The sequence below is a fragment of the Rattus norvegicus genome, chromosome 1 (genome assembly GCF_021556685.1).
Source record: "Rattus norvegicus strain SHRSP/BbbUtx chromosome 1, alternate assembly SHRSP_T2T, whole genome shotgun sequence".
Lineage (NCBI taxonomy): Eukaryota > Metazoa > Chordata > Mammalia > Rodentia > Muridae > Rattus > Rattus norvegicus.
The window spans coordinates 162,827,595-162,848,973 of NC_141534.1; the positions used below are offsets into that span (position 1 = coordinate 162,827,595).

At 40.2% G+C, this 21,379-nt stretch overlaps 1 long non-coding RNA gene across 1 annotated transcript; it reads right to left on the minus strand.

The window, feature by feature from the left end:
- Positions 1 to 2,028: 2,028 nt before the first annotated feature.
- On the minus strand, positions 2,029 to 21,061 carry LOC147996884 (uncharacterized). Its single transcript, XR_015651876.1, has 3 exons — positions 20,937 to 21,061; positions 17,190 to 17,806; positions 2,029 to 2,212 (listed from the first exon to the last, which is right to left on the minus strand). It is a non-coding gene; the product is annotated as an uncharacterized LOC147996884 (long non-coding RNA).
- Positions 21,062 to 21,379: the final 318 nt, after the last annotated feature.

The following is a 21,379-nucleotide window of genomic DNA, read 5'->3' on the forward strand; positions in this document are numbered from 1 at the left end:
TAATGCAGGAAAGACTGCGCTGGTTTCTATGTGCTCGGCCCAGGAAGTGGCATTGTTAGAAGGTGTGGCCTTATTGGAGTAGGTGTGACCTTGTTGGAGTAGGTGTGCCCCTGTGGGTGTGGGCTTTAAGATCCTCATCCTAGCTGCCTGGAAGCAAATATTCCGATAGCGGCCTACAGATGAAGATCTAGTACTCTCAGTTCCTCCTGCACCATGCCTTCCTGAATGCTGCCACAAAAAAAAATGGTCTTGCTCTACCCTCCTGCCTTGATGATAATGGACTGAAATTCTAAAACTGTAAGCCAGCCCCAATTAAATGTTTTCCTTATAAGAGTTGCCTTGGTCATGGTGTCTGTTCAAAACAGTAAAGCTCTAAGACAAGGATCAAGTCCATTGTGGGTTGTATTAGCCCTGGTCATGTGGTCCTGGGTTCTATTAGAAAGTTGGCTAAGCAAGCTATGAGGAGCATGCCAGTAGGCAGAACCCTTTGAGGGCCTCTGCATTAGCTCTTCCTCCAAGTTCCTACCCTGTTTGTGCTCCTGTCCTGACTTCCTTCAATGATGGACTGTGATGTGGACCTAGGAGACAAATAAATACTTTCCTCCCCAAGCTTCTTCTGCCTACTGTGTTTCATCACAGCAATAGAAACCAGAACTAAGACAGATGGAAGAAAAACATCCTCCCAATTACCAGCATTCCCGACACGTACGGCTTCCCAAACTAAAAAATAGACCATAATATTATGAAAAAATGGTCTTGCTGTTGAAGAGTGAATATGAACCCATGACTATGAGAGCTTGACTGCCTCACTGACATTGCCGTCTAATCTCCAATCCATATTGGGTTTTTTTTCTTGAGGATTATATTTGGGGGGAAGGGGACTATGAGTTAAAGAAGCATGGCAGTGACCAATATCAGTCTTCTTGCCAAAATATGCAGACCTCTTGTTCTGTATGAGGCCAGGCAGCCCTGCCTGCCAGTGGTATTTTCCTTGACTTCCATTAGAATCCATCTAACTCCAGGCAGACTTGCATTCTTTCCTCATCCAATTAAAGGAAAACATTACTTTTATCGCAGCATCGTTCAGTGTCAACGGAAACAGAGGAAAAGCTTGAAGAAGGTTGCAGTTGAAGCCCGGGACAGGAGAGTGAGGGAAAGGGCTCTTTGCTCTTTTTGACTTGGACTTGAACACTGGCTTCAGGTGAAAACTTGGCAGGGCCAAGGTATTTTCGCACACATAATTGTAAGCAATAATAAAGGCAGCTTGCCATTTTTATATAAGTAATAGAAGGTTTTTTTTAACACAAGGCAAGCAAGAAAAAACACTGAAGCATTATTAGTTCAGAGATTCTTATTGTACCCAACTAAAAGAAATAAAAATCCACTTTTCAAGGGCAAAAATCTGCAAGAGAGTTCTGAACGTAGCCTGAAGACAAGGCAGCTGAAAAGATGGGAGATGAGTAGACCTGATGCTCAGGCCTCATAAATGAGTTAATAGTGAACAATTAAAATGAATCAGGTCACACCGTGTTCTAAAGAAGCCCCTATTAAGCATTCATGTGCTGGGCCATAGCAAATAATTTTTTAAATAGAAAAAGAACGAGAGACAGAAGATATTATTGCTACTTGCATAGGGGGCTAAAAGTCACGTACACAAACAAAGCAGAGAATAGATTCAAGCAGAGCTAAGCTCAGGGTACCATGGAGAGAGGCGTGGCTTTGGACATCAGTCTGACATGGGAGGGATTTCCATCTCATACCCACGTGGACTGAACAAATGAAGTCCTGTCTCTGAGCTCCCACTTACCTGTCTATGAAATGGGAACACATAGGTTTGGAGAGAGAGCTCAGCAGCTGACAGCACTGGCTGCTCTTCCAGAAGACCAGGATTTAATTCCCAGCACTCAGATGGTGGCTCACAATTATCTCTAAGGCCAGTTCCAGGCAGTCCGGTGTCCTCTTCTGACTAGCTCCAGGCATGCACATGGTATACAGACATACATTCAGGCAAAATACAGAAACACAAAGTTGAATTATTCTTTTAATGGGCACACATGTCTAACCAGTAGAAACACTGAATTATGTGTTTTCTTTGCATGCACAGCATCTTCCCCATTTTCTGGCTTCCCGTCTGCATTTTGTACGTTTTTGATCTCCACTGTCCGGGACCTGGGTGTGGAATTCTCTCCCATCTGGTTCACACAGCATTGGTCTTCATCCAGTGATGAAACAGATGCAAGAGAAAGAGAAATCAGTTATCAGCACAGCTAAGACAGCAAGGCACATGGCAAAGGAATTAACAAATAGGAAGCTGGGCCTTTGCATTTAAACCCGTGTTTGTCCTTCTGTTGTTAAGCTGCACAAGGCCCTGCTGCCTAACACTGTAAATGGGCACCCAAATGCCACACAGAATGCAGAAGAATAAAATATTTGCATTCTTTTTTAGTGTTTAATATCAGTTCCTAAGCTTTTATAAGGCAATAAAAACACTTTCCTATTTTTTTCTATTTGTAGAAATAATTTTACTAGCACCATCACATTTTATTGTATTTACTGAAAGTTCAAGAGGCTTTTCCAATGAAGTAAGTAGCAAGGGATGGTAAAATGCCAACCAAGCTGGGCCAGAGCTTTCTCAGAGAAGGCCTGAGGATGGATTTAGGTAGAAGCATTCACCAAAAGATAAGGAATAGGGCTAGGGAGGGCTGTGCCTCACACACAGGGTCTTTCTGTGCTGCCACGCTCCAGCAGTCAGCAGGAATGGGTGTGGTCCTCACCAGCATGCCTTCTGAAATGGTCACAAGCAATGAAAGAAACAAGGTAATCCAAAAACGAGCGCTCATGGGATTTACCATGAGTGTCCCTGGGACATTCTTGATGGTTGTATAGTAAAGGTGTACCTAACTGCTTTGCCTAATTGGCTGCATATATACCAGTATGTGCAGAGGGCTGTGGGGCAATTGCTATACAGATAAGGAAGTTCTAGTGAGAATTCTATGAATCAGGAAGAAAAATCCAATTACCGCCTTGTAAAGAAAGATCTAAACCACATAGAAGACATGCCTGGAACCTTGTGGTTTGTATTTGAAAAGAATCAGTGGACTTAAAATTCCTGACATAACCTCTTTTTAAAAGATTTTTAGGTTCATTTTATTATGTTATGTGTATTGGTGTTTTGATGATATGTGTACCTGTGCATGCCCAGTGCTCAAGGATGTCAAAAGAGGGCATCAGATTTCCTCGGAAATGGAATGGTAGCTAGACACCATGTGGGTGCTGGAAATCTAACCCAGATCTTCTGGAAAAGCAGTCAGTGCTCTTAACCTCTGAGCCATCTCTCCAGCCTCTCACTTCTGATTCTATGTCAGCTTCTGTGTATCACCCACAGCCATCACTACAGACCAATATCATTTCTCCCTTAAATTGCTTCAGTAGAAACATGCTGGCTTCCCCCAATGCTTTCTGCTGCTTTTAAGGAAAAAGCAAAACAAAACAACAAAACCCATACTACCTGCCATATTTTTTTTTCAAAACAATCCTTTTGGGTCACAGGCCTCACCTCTCACCTTTCTCTTCTTTGCCCACTACAAAACAGTACTGATTTCCAAGTGTTTCTGTCCAAATAAAACAGAAAAATTTAAGAGGCAAACAGTTGCGTATATTATTCTCTGGAATATTAGTTCTAGCTTCTTCTCATCTCTGTGAACTTAGTCTTACTTTTCCTCACTTGTGAAAAAATCTGGATAATTATGTTAGACTGTTGATAAAAGATGACAGATTGGGGCTGGAGAGATGGCTCAGCGGTTAAGAGCACTGGCTGCTCTTCCAGAGGTCTTGAGTTCAATTCCAGCAACTACAGGTTGGCTCACAACCATCTGTAATGGGATCAGATTCTCTCTTCTGGCGTGCATTAAGACAAAGCACTTGTATACATAAAGTACACAAATTTATCTCTTAAAACAGACAGCTAATGAAGTAGCACATAATCCAGCTATCCCTGTGGCATGCCAAGAGATGGTATACAAAGGAGCATAATAAAGGCAAAACTAAAGAGGGAATGAGTAGAGAGATGAACGGAAGAAGGACCGAGGCTAGGTGGATGCATGGCCAGCCATACACAAACTTACTATTGATCACCTACATTCGCAGAGGTGGCAACTGAACGGTCACCAAAGACTTCTTTTAAAGTTCTAGTTCAAATCATTGTGGATGTAGAGTAAAACAAATATGAATGGTCCTATTTAAATGGGAATGAACCCCGGCCTAACTTCAAATAGCTGCATAGGAGTTCCCTTGCCTGATTTGATTATTCTGACCACTTATATTGTTTGTCAACATAACCTGAGGTAGAATCACCTAACAGGCAAATCTCTGGACATACCTAGGAAAGAGGCACTAGATTAGGCTAACCAAGGCAGGAAAGTCCACCTTAACTGTGGATAGCATCATTCCAGGGCTGGGGGCCTGGACTGAATATAAAGAAGACAGGAAGCTGAGCAGTAGCATTCAGCACTCTCTGCTTCCTGAAAAGCCTCAAACGGAGAACCCAAGTAAACCCTTTCTCACATTATTTTTGTCAGCGTAATGTACCAGAATTAATAACTAATACAGTTACTTGGCAAACACGCATTGAGGACCCATTTGGTTTCAAGCATTGCATATGCTATGATAAAGGACAAGAAAACACCACCTGAAGCTTCCATTTGATTGACTCCTGGAGGAAGTAACATGAGCAGAGCAAATAATGTATATAATTAGACAAGCAAGACAATGACAGAAGGTCTGAATACCCAAGTTTGCAAGAGTACAAAGATAGAAGAACTAGAAGAACGATGTAAGACTGTGCCTATCCGCCATGATGCTCCAGTCTACACCCAGGTCCTCAAGAAGCATGACCACATCCCTGCAGCCTTAGCACTGCTTGCTGAACTCAATTTTGTTCCTCTTAAAATTGCACATTTAACTGTGGCATGCATGTGGCAGAAGTGGTGCCAGGGTGCAGAGGTCTCTCATTCTGTTATAGTTGGAGCCCTGAGAGCCCCGAGAAGAGCTGACCTCGGTGCCTCCCGACCAGTGGAAAATTGGGGTCACTCCTCACTCTATTGTGTTACATTAGCTGTGCAGTGGTTTTATGGCTTCATGGAAGAGAAGCAGATGGAGTTGCTGACCTTGGATGCTGACAAGCTAAAACGTAAAAATATTCCCCAGGCTACGTGTGGTATCTGGCTAATAGCACCATAGCCAAAGACCAGACCTGGCCCAACATGCACAAGTGACAGTAGTGCATTAGCACAAATGCCATGATCAAAGAGTTTGCAAAGAACTTAATGTAGACCCAGCCTTGTAGGGATGGATCTAAGCCATGTAGAAAACATGGACCTTTGATTTTGCATTTGTAAAACAGAAATGGACTTAAAATTCCTGTGACTTATTTTTATTATTATATGTGTACAGATGCCTCTCTCTCTCTCTCTCTCTCTCTCTCTCTCTCTCTCTCTCTCTCTCTCTCTGTGTGTGTGTGTGTGTTTGTGTGTGTGTGTGTGTGTGTGTGTGTGTGTGTGTGTGTGTGTGTGTGTGTGTGTGTTTTATGCCTGGTCCCCAAGGAGCTCAGAAGAAGGCATCAGATCCCCTTGCAAATGGATTTACATATAGTAGCTAGACAGCATATGAATGTTGATGTTGTCAATCAAATCCAGAGCCATGTATTTGCATATACTATTCTCTTCATTTGGAATTTCTTTCTCTTAAGAAACCTCCTGAAGTTAAAACTTAACCTTTTGTATTCTTGAGTTCTTTAAGGCTAGACTTCCTCTCCCTAATAACCTACCCTTTCCCAGTCAGTAAAGGTGAATAGAGCGGCAACACATATGCAAAAAATGAACCTTGCTCTATCTAGAAATTAGTAGCAAAGTTGAATCCCAGTGCCCAGATCACTGGTCCATCTTCCCCATGCATCACAAAGTCAGGCGTGTGAAGTGCACACATCTGTATTCATGGACAGATATCTGGAGGGTGGATGGAGTCTACCCTGAGCACTTGCTGGTTTGTGGGCTTTTCCTGCCCAGCTGCATTCACATTCGGTGGTGATAACTACCGTGGACCCCTGCAACTCATTCCTCACCCAGTCTGCTCCAGCTCATAGCTGTGTCTTCTGTGTGAGCTTAGCTCCCTGGGAAGACTGTGCACTGTGAGCTGGTAGGTATAATAGACACTGTGTCATTGCTCCAATGAGGGCTAAGAAACCCTTGGACGCAGGCATCTTCCACAATGTCTATGGTAGGAAGGACCTAAAGACTGTTCAGCCTGCACCCCTATTTCATAGATGCTTGCTTCAGTCTTTTTGTCTTCCATCTCTCTTTTCTCCCCCTTTACTTCCTTCTCCTCTTCCTTATTTTCCTCCATCATGTCTTTCTTCATTTATTTTCCTTCCTTCTTCTAGCACTTATGGGGGTTCATGCAGTATACTCAAAACGGAAAGCTTAATCTTGGAGAAGCAAGCTAGACATAGAATGCTCCTCTTATGACATTTCTATGAGCCCAGGCCTCAGACAGTCACATTCGGGGCCAAGGCCACTTTGTTCCTTTTCTCATATTTCAAGACATGTGGACTGGGAATACAAATTCCTTGACCCATGTTCATGTAAAATCACCATAGTCTACTGAGTGTCGTTTCCTTCTCTAGTGGCTATTATATTTAAGGACTAAATCCAGTAATAAGTCTGAAGTCAATGAGAACATGTTCCTATCTTACACACTTGACTGTCCTCATGTAAGACTTTACCTTTGTCATGTTTGACAGTCTCAGAACCTCCTGAATGGGGATTTGAGCATGAACTCCAGAACTGATAGCTGAGCCATGCTTGGAGTAGTCCTGTGATACTTGATAGTTTCAAACTGGGCCCAGGAGGAGTAGGACAGAAAATAGGCTGGATGAGTATTTGTTAGACTCCTGCCTCATTTGAAGCTCTTGTTCTCATCTCAACCACAGTTACTAGTGCTTCCTCCAAGTGTCTTTTGAAATAATAAAATCCAGAAGAGCATCACCAACACCTCCCCCACCACACACACACACACACACACACACACACACACACACACAGATTCAAACTTTATGCCAATCCCTGTGATACTTAAATCTCATTCTTTCACCTCAATGAGTCCTCAGCATCCCAACCTAAATAAGATCTATCAAGGCTTGGTGACTTTCTGAGCATCAAATAGCAAGGGTTTGTCTGATATAGTTTGTGAGTTCCATGTTATCTCAACTCCTGACATTCCGAACCATTTTACACAGCTCTGGGAGGCAGGGACACGAATCCTAACTTTTTACAAGATCACTTTAATGAGCCAGTGCTGATTTTTATGTTCAAATTTTATTCTTCCTGTTACAACCAATCAATCTCATTACTTTACATACAAAACCAGTGCCCGGTCCTCTTATCATACACCTAAGATTTGCTTCTCTTTTCCTTGTGATTTCTGCCTCCTAGGCTTTTATCTCTCTCTCTCTCTCTCTCTGATTAGGAAGGCCCTTTCTGCTAACTCTCAAATTCTGACAGGCCTGCATTTTGATTATCTTTCATTTTCAGTTTTCTTTTAACTTTCATCAAGCCTGGGAGGATAACTCCCCCTTCATCTTGTAACCACTGCCTGGCAGTATTTCACACAGCCTTTCTAACTGCCCTCACTGTGAGATCACCACACCCATCCGTCCTCCTTCCCCTCCTTAACACCCCAGTGCATTAATCTGGACATGTGACATCAATTTGCAGAATCCACCTGAGAGAGCCGAGGTAAAAGAGAGGGGGTTTATTTCTGAAGGGGAAACCCCTCGTAGAAAACAAGGTCATAGATGCTGCTCATCCTAGAAAGGCTTCCTGGGCTCCCCTGGGCTTACCCATCTCTATGTGGAAGTTTACTTCTTTTCCTGAAAAGAACTGTATTTCTTTGGTGTGTGGTCTTCTGGTCCACACGAGGTAGAGGGAAGTAGTCACTTCCAATTACCCTACAAACATATGACTACCTATCAAAATAGATTCCTTTGATCTAACTTTGAAATCTCCAAAAATCATTCTAGTGCCATAAGGTCCATAATCTCAGCCACTCAGGGCTCAGAGGCAAAAATATTACAAATTCAGGGCCTCTCTAGGCTACATAGCCAATTCTCAGTCAGCCTGGATATCAGAGACAGACCCTGCCAAATACATATGTACATTTATATATATATAATATCATATAATAAATATCATATAATATCATTATATCATTATAATGCTACATATAATATTATGATAAAGATGTAGCTCAGTGGTAGTTTGTCTGGGATCTGGGTTTAATCTCTGGAACTGCAAGGAAGGAAGAAAGAAGGAAGAGCAGGGAAAGAAAAGGAAAGACAGATCATTCTAAACTGGCTAGACAGAATTAACTGCTACTTCCTCCTTATTAAGTTGTCCATTTTCTGGGAAATGTGCTGACAAGGTGAAGGGAGAAGCCAGAGCCAGAGATCTGCAAACCATAGTGAGAGTTGTCAGTAATCACAAGGGAACTTGGCAGGTGAGCGCTATAAGGAGGGACGTACTTATCTGTCCAGTATGGTTCTAGTGTCAATGTGGTGAGGGCTGGCACTTGGTGGAAATAAAAAGATGACTTATTAAATCATGCCTAAAGGGAAAGATGCCACTCATTATACTCTCTAACAACAAAGATGGAGGCAAAGCTGAGAGAGAGGAATAGCCTAGGTGAACACGTGGGCGCGATACCAGCTCAATCTCTGCCAAGCTGGCTCGGAGCCCCTGTCTTGCCTCCAGTGAGTGCTGGGTAAACATTTTTAGTATCTAGGATTTTGAAAGTGACATTTGTTCTTAGAAGAGTCTTTTTAAGGATGTTCAGGAAAAAAGCATCTTGAACAGAATCCAAGAAACTATGTGCATTAAAAATATATATGCTTATAGTGGAAATTCTATTTTATATAACCAAGCTGAGAACAGTGGGCAGCACTATGAACTGTAAGTAATTAAAGACTATTCTCTATATAAATATTCATATTCAGAATACTGCTGCCCTTCTGACTGCTTCTGATAGCAATCTATGCCATTCAAATGCAGACACACACACACACACACACACACACACAAACACACAGAGTATACTTGTATAGTTATTTGTATTTTACAGGTCCTTGGTTTTTTATTATTATTACTACTTTCAATCAGTATTGATTTTCAAGGCACACACTTTGCTTAGCTGGATTTTCTGTACCATATTCAACAGAAGCAGACAAGTCATTCTCTGGAGAAGGCTAGTACATGGATAAAAAGAGCCTTTAATTTGAAAGCTGGTGGATGAGTTCTCCTGTTAAGTTCTTATGTGTTCTTGCTTAGGTGACTTTACTTAAAATGGGAAATTGGATTCAGTGATCCCTAAAATCTGCTTATACTCTATTATCTTACAATTTTTCAACCAAAAAGTATTTATCAGGTTGGAATAGTTTTTCTGGGGAAAAAATCTAAGAAACAGTGCTTAGTAGGGAAAAAATCTTATAAGGGAAAAGTACAAACTTTTAGGGTGATGGTGAATTCTGAGAGGAGAATCGTAGAAAAACCTAAATATCCAACATCAAAAAATAGCTATGTGAAATCAGCTTTTCCAAAGAGGATATCACTGGGTAATCTAAAATTGTAACATCAAGAACTGTGTGAAAACCTATGGCTTACATATTAGTATGCATACTGTGTACTCCTATATAGATACACGAAAGGCTAAAGGAAACAGCACAATGTTAACAGCAGCTGTGTTAGGGCCAAGAGACCAGGCTAACTCTGGCCCCTTCTTCACTCTACTTTTCTTACTTCTAGAAACACTGAGTAGAGTCCATCCTTTTCCATTGTTGTGAAGAGACACTGCGACCAAGACAACTCCTATAAAAGGAAGCATTTATTTGGAGGTTCCTTACAAGTTTAGAGAGTTAGTCCATGACCATCTTAGCAGGAAGCAAACTGGAATGGAGCTAGAACAATAAATGAGAGCTTTACATCTGATGAGAGAGAGAGAGAGAGAGAGAGAGAGAGAGAGAGAGAGAGAGAGAGAGAGAGACTGGTTTGCTTTGGGAAACCTCAAAGACCACACATAGTGACCAACCTCCTCCAACAAGGAAACTTCTCCAACAAGGACACCCCTCCTAATTCCCTCCAGTTTACCACCTAGAAGGTACTAAGCACAGAAACATATGAGCCACTGGTTGCATGGGGGTGGGGGGCATTCTCATTCAATTCACCACAGTATCCTATACTGAACACTGTTTCCTTTATTTTTTCCCTGCCCCCCTGAAAACTGTTTCTGAAACAATGGCAACAGATGTTTAAACAGAGAAATAAAGAGAGAACATCAATGCTGGGCACTGCATTTTTTTTTTCAAAGAACGCCATGATGAGAAGAACAAGACAACATCCAATCACAAGTTAGAGCTGTCCATTGTGACCTGACTGAGTAGATAATGAAGAGTCATAAGCAGGGCATGACACCTGAGCCTAAAGTAAGCCTGTGGTCACCCTCATAGATGTTGGTTCCATGTTTGTGGATTCATCCATCATTCATCAAAATTTAAAGAGAGCCAGGGAAGATCGTAGTCAGTGTAGCACTTGGGTGACATGCAACAAAGCCTGAATTTGCTCTCCAGAACACACATAAAGAAGCTGGGATTATGGAGGCAAATCGGTATACCTGCCTGGGGGACTCACTGGCCATCAATCCTAGACCAATCAGAGTCCCAAGTAAAAATCAGAGGCCCTGTCTCAAAAATCAATGTAGAACACCATTTAAGACTCAAGGTTGATTTCTGGCCTCAACACACATGTATGCATATCCTGACACATACCTGCACACATGTACATACACAGAAGACCTTTCAAAGAAACTGATGTGTTCATTTATGTGTGCTATATAATTAGCCTTGTACCAGTTGCATTTGTATGAAACACATACAAGATCTGTATGAAACACATACAGGCTTTTCTCTTGTTCTCGTTCCCTGACCAGTTAAGTGTTCTAGTTACTTACATGCATCTGTCTTGCATTAAGTATTATAAAGGCTGAGTCTGGGAATGTGGCTCCATGATAAAGCAGTTGCCTAGCATGAGTGAGACCCTTAGTCCTGAGGGGAACAAAATGTGGAAGCTCTCTAGAGGAAAGATTGAATAGCCACTGTAAGGATTATTATGTAATAGGTGTAATCTCTAGATGAAGCCAACTTAGACCAGAATTATGAAATTTTGTATAAACACACACACACACACACACACATATATATATATACATATATATATATATATATATATATATATATATATATATATCCTGACTAGACTAGTTTTCTGTAAACTTGACACAGATGAGAGTAATCTAAAAGGAGGGAAACTTGATAGAGAAAATCTCTATAATTAGTGATTGATGTGGGAGTGCCCAGGCCATAGTAATGGTGCTATCACTGAGCTGATCATCTGAGATTCTATAGGAAAACAGGCTGGACAAGCAATGATCCATAAGCCAGGCAGCAGCACCTCTCCACAGCCTCTGCATCAGCTCCTACTTCTAGGTTCCTGCCCTGTCTGAGTTCCTGTCCTGACTTCCTTTGGTGATGGACAGTGATGTAGGAGTGTAAGCCAAATAGGCCCTTTTCTTCCCATCTTGTTATCATTATATTGGTTCTACTGTTCCAGTTGGAACAGGAACCATATCACCTCAGAAACCTCTTTTGTTATATCACAAGTATAATATTTAAGTAAATGGGCTTAGTTGTATTTTTATGAAACTATCAAAATGTATGGTAGCCAAGGGTAAGCACATAGGCTTCAATTTACCAATCTCTTAAGCCAACTAAACCCTTTCCTAGGCCAAACGTCCTAATGGACCTCCAAGCTTAGAAAGTCTTTTTAGAAAGATCGAAGGGCTCACTAAAAACTATCTAAGAAAAGTTATGGCTACCTTTGATGGTCATATAAGCTGAGAGTCAAATTCAAGAAAGTTATCTAAACCTGACCTGGCCTGAAAACTTCAAGTTTACGTTTAGTGCTCTGAGTCCTAGTGAGAATGAACACTGATGAATAAACAGTCTTGAAAGCTGGATGAGTTTAAAGATTCAGGACAAGTCATTTGTTCCATTGGAAGACAGAATCTGGGCACAAAGACGAGGGAAAATACTTGTAATGAATTTAGCTCAGGGCCTGGGAGGTACGTGTCTGATAAACCCTGAGTAAATTATTCTCTTGTCCTGACGTATGCTAATTCCCTCAGTCTGTATAGCTATACATCAGACACTTACTGAGAACCTATTACTGTGTGTCAGAAGCTCTACAAGTGCTTGACAACACAAGTCTGAGTAAGACATATAACAACACCCACAAGATAGACATGACCGTTTAATGAATTGTCATGGCCTAAGCTGCTACGTGCTCAAGTGGAATTAGAAATCAGGGGTCCAAGACCTGGAAGGTAACACGGTAATGAACCCTGCATGTGGGTGCGTTTCCCAGAGACGGCTGTTTCAGGCATGAGTGTATCAAGATTGCCAGAGATCGTGTGTAAACATATATTGGAACTACAGTTTCAAAGCTGAAAAGCCTCAAACTCAGAGTCTGTGGAAGAGGGTAGTCATGTGTTATTGTAGACCTAGCATGACTTGGGAAGAGAATGTCAGGGCAGGAGAGAAGGAAGCTGGAGTCAGGTCCTGAGGAGGATTAGAAAACCATGGATTTTTACCTTCACCTTCTAAGTGGGAAATAACTTTATAAGAACTATATTTTAAAAAGAACAGCAAATAATTCACTTCATGATCCATTAGTAGGGTTTAAATGATATTCAAATTTTAGTTTTTATTTGTATGCATGTGTGTTGATGTATATGTGCACCTAAGTGCCTGGAGGCTGGAGTAGCAGGCAGTTGTGAGCTGTCCAAAGTGAATGCTGGGATGAGAACTGAACTTGAGTCCTCTGACAGAGCAGCAAGGAGTCTTAAACAGGAGCCATTTCTGAAACCCCATTAATGGGTTTTATTAAAAATCCTGCTACTACTTTGTTGTTGCTGTCATTGTTGTTTTAGGGATAGACCTGGTCACAGTTTGAGGGCAAGCCTACACTCATCAACATGGATAGCTGTAAAATAAACCTGTGAACTTGTGGCTACAGAAATAGAAGGCAGGGCGACTGCTATCCTACTCTCTGCCACCTCCTGCCCGGGCCTACACCCATCTTACTATGTACTTCTACCCTAAAGTGGTAGAATACAGTTCTTTCACGCACTTCTGCTTTCTCTAGAAGCCATAATGTTTTTCCTTCTTTCCCTCTACAGAGCGTGCTTTGGTTGAATTGGCTTTCCAGTGCGCCCATCTACCAAATAACTACGGATACTGGTAAGTGATGCCTTTCTTTCCTGCAGTTTTTCATCTTTGACCGGAAGCCAGCTTAAGGAGAAAGTTGGACTTGGTTAATTGTCTGCAGTCTGGCATCATCTAGAATTTATGGTTCCCAAAGCTGACATCCAAGTTTTCAGGTTCTGTTGGGTTGGTACCGGTAGCTTTTAAATTGCTCTAGGCAATAGGCGCAGTTATATGCCACCCTAAGACAAAACTAGAACTGAGCTTCCAGCTCTTGGTTGACTTTCATTCATGAGTCTTTAACCACATTCCATCAGGGGAGCAACGTGGTCAGACCATGTCTTCACTGGAGGTAGAAGTAAGGTTAATTGGCTACAGCCCACTCGGCATGGTGTCAGCCTTTTTGATTTCATTGCTGCCTGAGTTGGACTGAAGCTCAGATTGCTGTAATTGGCCAAGGTTTAGATATTTTGTTATAAAAGTAAACTCCTCTCAGGTTTTCACTTAATTTCAGTGTTAAGCCTTTTGTTATACAAGGACTCAGTGCCGCGGCTGCCTCAGACCAAATTCAGGTTAACAGAACCACAACTACGCCTTTACAGTAATGCTAGCACCCCAAGCCGCAGCTGCTTATCTAAAGAGTTACATAAATCCTGTGGAAGGGAAGTGCGTATGAAATTGAGATCCTCGGAGAACGCTTGTTTTAAATAGAATGGAGTCGTGCTACAACACAGCAAATATATTTGAAAAATAGTCATCTTTAAGTGTTTAAATGCTGGTGACTGAGTTTACCCTAGATTGAAAACCATCAAAAGTCAGACACTGAAATAATAAGGTACCTGAAAACATTTCTAGCTGTGATAACAGCTGATTCTCAGCGAAGACTGGATTCTGTTTACAGCTATGTTATCTGTTCTGTTTTCTGGAGCATCCTTCCTACTGGGCAATGGGAACGTCTGCAATTTCTACAGAGGAGGCTGACAGACTTCTGTTTACTGGGAAGGCACTATCACTACCTAGAGGCATGTGATAGGAAAGCTTGTCTTTTGTTTCTGGAAAGCAAATAGTTCATTCTGGAGATAGCCTCATGTCAAGGCTTTAGTAGAAAACATTTCTCCCTATTCAAGTACAGACTGGGAATAATGAATGTACTTAAAACACACAGTTAACATAACTTTTTTATCCGTTTTTCATTCACACACATTTTGCCTGTACTACTAGCAATAATTTGGGAAGAAAGAAGCAGATCTGAAAATATAATTCATTTTGCAGTAATTGGTTTCCTTTTGTAGTTTTTTTCTTCCCCACATTAACACCTTTGTTAGTGTTTCGGTGCCTCTTTATGCAGCCCTGGAGCAACAATTTTTGAATTTTCTGGGGCAGCCATGATTCCCATCCTGTTGTTCCCATTGTCAGATGCAGAGTCACCAACCTCTGTTCTAATTCTCCCTTCAGAACACAAAGTCTCAGTCTGTGCGTTCATCTGACCTCTCTACATTTTTCTCCACCCCTTCCCACATTCCCATCAGCCTGCGCCACAAATGCCTTACTCTTCTTGCTTTAGATTCTAAACCAATTCTCTTCCTATTCTTCCTACGCAAGCACAGTGTAATCACTTTTGGATTGCAGGCGCGTTGCTGAAAACGTCGGAATACTCGAGATCTTTCCATTTCTTAATGCCATACAAAAACTAACTCAGAATTTCAATTACATTTGAAAAACATATTGAACACATCTGAAAACCCCCAAATGCCATCTGAAATGAGCTATGAGGGACACTTCCACTCTCATTGTGTTTCTCAGCGCACCTGCAGGAGATTATTTGCATCTTTCCCATATTGTTTAACCCTGCTCAATTACTAAAATTAATACCGAACAGAGAAGTGAATGTTTTCATAGAGTTATGGATGTAATAGGGAAATAGCATATTAACCTCCCCTACAATCAGGCTTTGTCTTTATGGAAAGCAGACTAGAAGGGTTTGTCTTTTATTTCAACACAGGCGTGTCTGTAGAGTAAATACTGTAGAAGACAATAGCAGAATATGTTTAGTCACAAAGGATCCCCCCTCCTCCCCCACCCCCACTCCCCAGAGAGAGGTTTTCTCTATGAAGCCCTGGTTGTCCTGGAACTTGCTTTTGTAAACCAGGCTGGCCTCAAACTCAGAGAGCGGCGTGATTCTCAGTTCATCTGTTGTTTGGAATCATTTAAGTTGTATGGTGAATAGTAAATTCTCAATGTGGCACTCCTGAAAGCTAAAAACACCCATCTGAAAATATGAATGAGTGAGAGATTTGTCTTCTTTTGAACCCAAATCCTACCAATTTAGGATTAAAGAAAATATCTTTTCTTATCTGCCATTTGCTATCAATGTTAAATATTCTAATAGCTACTTGTTAATTCACACTTCATTAACTTTCTATTTACTATACTGATGTGACATAAACCTTATAAAATTTTATTATTATATATCCCAGACAGCAGTTTCTCTCATAGGTATATGTACATATTTATGTGCATATTATTAGTTCCAGGATTGAACCAGTAGTACAGATCTTGAGATGTGTAACAATATCAAGGTTTATGAACCCTTCTCTTTAAAACTAGGACTGGTGGTTTTGGTCACTTTAAATAGCTGGTTTCTTTGTTCAGTTCTAGAAATGATGTCTTTGGTTTCTACTCTTACCCATCAAGGTTAGCATCTTGAACTAACCACCTTACAATAGAGCTCTGAAGAGCCAATGTTAAGCTGATCATGGATCTAGAAGGTATCACACTCTTTCATAACATAAAAAAGTCAGTTATGAAATGAATTGTCAATAGATCTATTGGTAGTTAATGGGCACTGGAAAAGAGAGAGAAGATATGTATAATTAGCTAAAAAAAAATCTCCTTACAGTGTAATTTCTCTACCTGTATCACATGGTATATTTTGTTTCCTAACAACATTTCAGTCTAATCTTTTTGACATTTAGAAGCATTAAACTTCCTCTTGACCACTAGTGGTGATCCACAACACCAAGGAGTGAACCTGGTCTTCATTCCTTTCCCTTTGATAGACTGACAACTAACAGTGTGTGTTCAAGGCAAATAAAAGAAGACCTCGCATTACCCTACATTAACCTCCTGGTTAAACTCACAGCTCAGTTCTGCATATTCTTCTCTAAACTACTGATCACTATAGGTCAGGTTTTGATGAACATCAGATTTAGTTTGTGACAGATAGACTACAGGTACCAAAGTTCTCAGACAGATAGACTACAGGTACCAAAGTTCTCAGTCACAGCACAGGTCTGTTGGCATCTGTCTCTGGTGGGCTTGAACGTTCTATGAGCCACCCAGGGATATTTGGTGGTTCCCAAATGCATTTAATTGCAGTCTTCGGAAGGTGTGTGTTATCTTCCACAGAAATTAGCTTTTTATTATTGTGTGATATGTAGTACAGCTTTTCTGAGGACATCCTGAACCATGACTGTATCTAAATTCAGTGTTAAATCTAACTGTATAAGCACTGCAGGTGCGAGCTTGTCATCCTGCTGTCAGTCTCAACAGATCTACATCTCCACTTGTGCCGAAGTTCATACACATACAGGCACCGACCACCCTGTCATAACTTATTCCTCTTTCTCGGAGCTGTAGTGGCTTGGTTGTCTTCTTCTTGTTGTTGTTGTTGTTTTTAAAATTAAGGGTATTTGTTTGTTTGTTGCTTTTCCTTACATAACTTAAAACACGCACCCTCATAATTCAGAATCATGAAAATATGAAAAAGCATTGTGCTTAGAGTTAAGAAAACAGAGCAATTAACATGTCAGAGGACAAATATCACCTGCATAAAAGCAGAATTAATCTATGCACTTCCTCCTCAGTGTCTGACAGACTAGTGCCAACAGGACTCTTCTGGCTTTTGTTCTCATCCTTATCCATTCTTTCCTTTCCTTCTGTCCCACTCTCTTGAAGAAGCACATGGGTCTGTTTCTTTCTTGGCTTATCTGTTTATTGTTCTCTCTGGGAGGACACAAACTCATGACAGATTATTTTTATGGCAAACTATACTGTGACCAATATAGGAGTGCCTGTTATTGACATGCAACTACATCGACGTCATACATCCATTCCAAGACCAAGCAAGCATGTCTATTGTCCATATGTAATTAGGAATACAGTTCTGTTGAGCTCTCACTCTCACAATTGTCCTGATTTGTTTAACAACACGGTGGATGGGAAGAGTATTCCAAGAGAATCATAAATGCCTCCAGAGAGTGCTTGTAATGTTCTTGTGTCCATTAAGAGTGGTAGCTGAAAACCAGGGATGTTATCACTTTCTTCAGTCCGAAGGGGGAAAAATGGGAGTGAGATGCTGAACACAAGTCACCTGAGGAAAGCAGAAGGTGGCTTGGGGGATCTTGGTTGAGAAAATGATAGACAGGTTGTTTGTAGAAAGACCTGGGGATAAGAAAGGAGCAGTTCAGTCATAAGATTCCCAGCCTAAGCTTCTGAACCCAATGCTAGGAGTACAACTTGTGTACCACATGCTATGGCCAATGTTCATTTCCTATAGGAGCAGAAAGCTGACTTGTATTTTAATACATATATATATATATATATATATATATATATATATATATATATATATATGGTGTATCCAAAGATGGAGGGTAGAATGTAAGAAATTGTACACATTGGGTTCAACAACGGAATGCATCAAGAAATCAAGTGTGTTGAGTAGATGTTTTAGTTGCTGTTCTAGTCTTGCGGTGAAACACTATGAGCAAGGAAACTTAGTAATGGAAGCATTTCATGGAGGCCTTGCTTCCAGCTTAGAAGGTTAAACCATGAACATGGGGGTATGAAGCTCAGGGGCAGGCTGGTATGCATGAATGTAGTTGATAGCTCACATCTGATCCATATGTTACAGAGACAGAAGGGGGAGGGGAGTGAGAGGGAGTGGAAGAAGGAGAGGAAGAAGAAGAGGGAGAGGGAGAGGGAGAGGGGAAGAGAGAGAGAGAGAGAGAGAGAGAGAGAGAGAGAGAGAGAGAGAGAGGGAGGGAGAACATTTGGTATTGACTTTTAAAACCTCAAAGCTCACCCCCAGTGACACCCCTTCCCCAACAAAGCCCCACCTCCTAATCTTTCCCAAACAGTTCCATTAATTGGGAACCAACACTCAAATATAAGAGACTAGGGCACCATTCTCATTCAAACCACCACAGTGGGTATTAGAGGTTTTTTGAGAATAACAAGAGGACTCATTTCAGAAACAGCGTACTAACAAGAATAACAAGCAAAGCCATTTTGTTGTATTTTGTTATATTCTATTCTTTAGGGTTTCTTACTTTCAGTGTCATCTAAGTAACTTTAAGATATCATCGATAAGTGTCAAAAACATTTATACTCCTACTGAGGTAGCACACAAGACTTCCAATTTTCCACAACTTCCCAATACTTGCTATTAGTAACATGTTATCAGAAATTTAATTTCTGAGTATACAAAAGAGTTTCCAAAGCAGGGCTTCAAAGAGAAATCTGTACACCCATGCTCACAACAGAATTTTCCATACTAGTTAAAATGTGAAGTTAACCCATGTGTCCAACAGTAGGTGAGTGAATAGGCAGAGTGAGATAATTCATACAACAGGAAATTTTTCTGCCTTAAAATGAAAAAAATCTAACATACACTAGAACATGGATGAAGCTTTTTAACATGATATAATGAGTGAAATATGTCACTCACAGAAAGACAAATACTATATGATTCCCCTTACATGAGTCAATTAGAATGTCAAAATCATAGAAACAAAAGTAAAATGGTTCTTGGCAGAGGATGCTGGATGAAGGAAAGTGAGAAGCTGTGATTTAATGGATAAGGTTCTATTTTTATAACATGGAGAAATGTGAAGATGAATGGGAGTGATGGGTGCATCGTGTTTACGCAAGACTGTTAAGAATTAAAAGTGCTACAAAGTAAGAATAGTAAGGATTATGTTCTAGGTATTTTACAACCACAACAAAATTAGAACACAATTTTCCACTGGGCTTACTTAATCCCTGTCTTAAAAACTAGAATAACTGTATAAATAACCTATCAGAGTCTGTCTGTACTTTGTCTGCTTCTTGTTTTTTTTTTGTTTTTTTTTTCTGTTAAGAACATACTAATAGTACGTTTTGAAATGAAGCAGTATTAATTTCTCAGGTTTACTCATTCAAGATTTCTTCAGCTCATCAGATATGTGGGAAGACCCATGTTAAATCCCCAGTACCAGTTCAGAAAAAGTACATACTAGTGGGACTTCAGAATTCACATCTTTAATCCTAGCACTTGGAGGCTGAGGCAAGAGGACTCTGTACTCCAGAGTAGTCTGGGATACATACTTAAACTCTATCTTAAAAACAAAACAAAATCTGGAACAAAAATCTTGATATCTCTTTGCACTTCCCTATAATTCTTAGATTATCTTGTCCATTTCTACTAAAAACAATCTTTTGCTATTGTATTAAATCTATAAGTTGATTTTGAAAAGAATTGAGATTTTGAGAAGTTTGACATGGCACATGCTTCAATTTATTTAGACATACTTTAGTTTCCTTGAACAATATTTTCAAGTTTTCACATTTTGTCACATTAACTTCACAGTGTGTTCTATGGCACGGTTGCAAATGGCATCTTTTACATGCTTACTGGTAGAACATGCAAAAAAGAGTCATTCTTTGCAAATTCCATTGTACTGCTATATTTTCTTCTAAATTCATTATTAGCAATAAAATGTTTGCTGGGCTTTCTTTTTAGATCTCTATAAGCAAATAATGACATTAACTTAAAAAAATTTAGTACTTTCTCATTTTTCCTCCATGCTCGTTCCTTGTCTCATTTTTACTCTTGGAGGTCAAGCGTTCAATCTTCCTTTATTGTTTTTATAGGAATTGTCTTCCACTACTACATTTTGAGAAGTTTTCTTTACCATGAATGAAAAGTAATTATTTGAAAATTTTTTAATCATATGATTATCTCCCATGTTAATATGACATTAATTAATTTTTGAACAGTAAAGCCAACTCATATGGCAACCATCAAATCTTTTGGATTATGATGTGTTATTCCCTTCCATAGTCTTACAATTCACTAATCTTTTGTTAAGTACTTAGATTGTCTGTATATTCACAATGAAAATTATTCCATTTTTTCCCCTTCTTTGTCATGTTGTTCTTATGATCTCACTTCCTAAAGCAAATTGAGAAGTCTTTTTCTTTTTGGCTTTCTGATATTATTTATACAAGTTTAAAATAATCTCTTTAGTTAATGTCTGATAGGATTTTATTTTATTTTTTTTTCTTTGATAGGAGCTAAGATTCACAAGTGAAATCTTGCAGTCCTGGCACACTTTTTGTGTAAGGTTTAATAATGAACAATTAGTTTAATATAAATCACTGCATACAGCTAGATACATTCACATTTCATGGTCAATCTTTATACTACCACTTGTGTTCATGTGTGTATGACATGTGTACACTCACGTGTGTGAGTTCGTCCATGCACACACACAGAAGTCAAAGGACAACCTTGGGTATCACTCCTTACCTTTCATCTAACTTGTGGCAGCGTGTCTGCTTTTCAACACCAGTCATTCCTTGTTGGCTGGACTGCAAGCTTCCAGGGATTATCTCCTGTGCCTCATCTCTCCCATAGGAGCTCTGGAATTCTACACATAGAATGCTATAATGCCCATTTCTCAGAAAGTTCTAGAATTTAAGCTCTCATGTTGATGTAGCCAGCATTTCACCTACCACTCAATATGCCAGCGCCATTTATTTCCAATTCCTTCTTTTAAAAAATGCATCCTATGTGTATGTATAGGAAGTTCAGAGGACAACCCCCGTGGCAGTTGTTTTCTCCTTCCATCACGTGGGTCCCAAAAATGGAACACAGGTCATCAGGTTTAGTAACAAGCCACTTTGCCAACCTCACAGACCCCTCGTTTTCAGAATTCTTGAACCTACACAGTTGTTCATGCCTATGTTTGG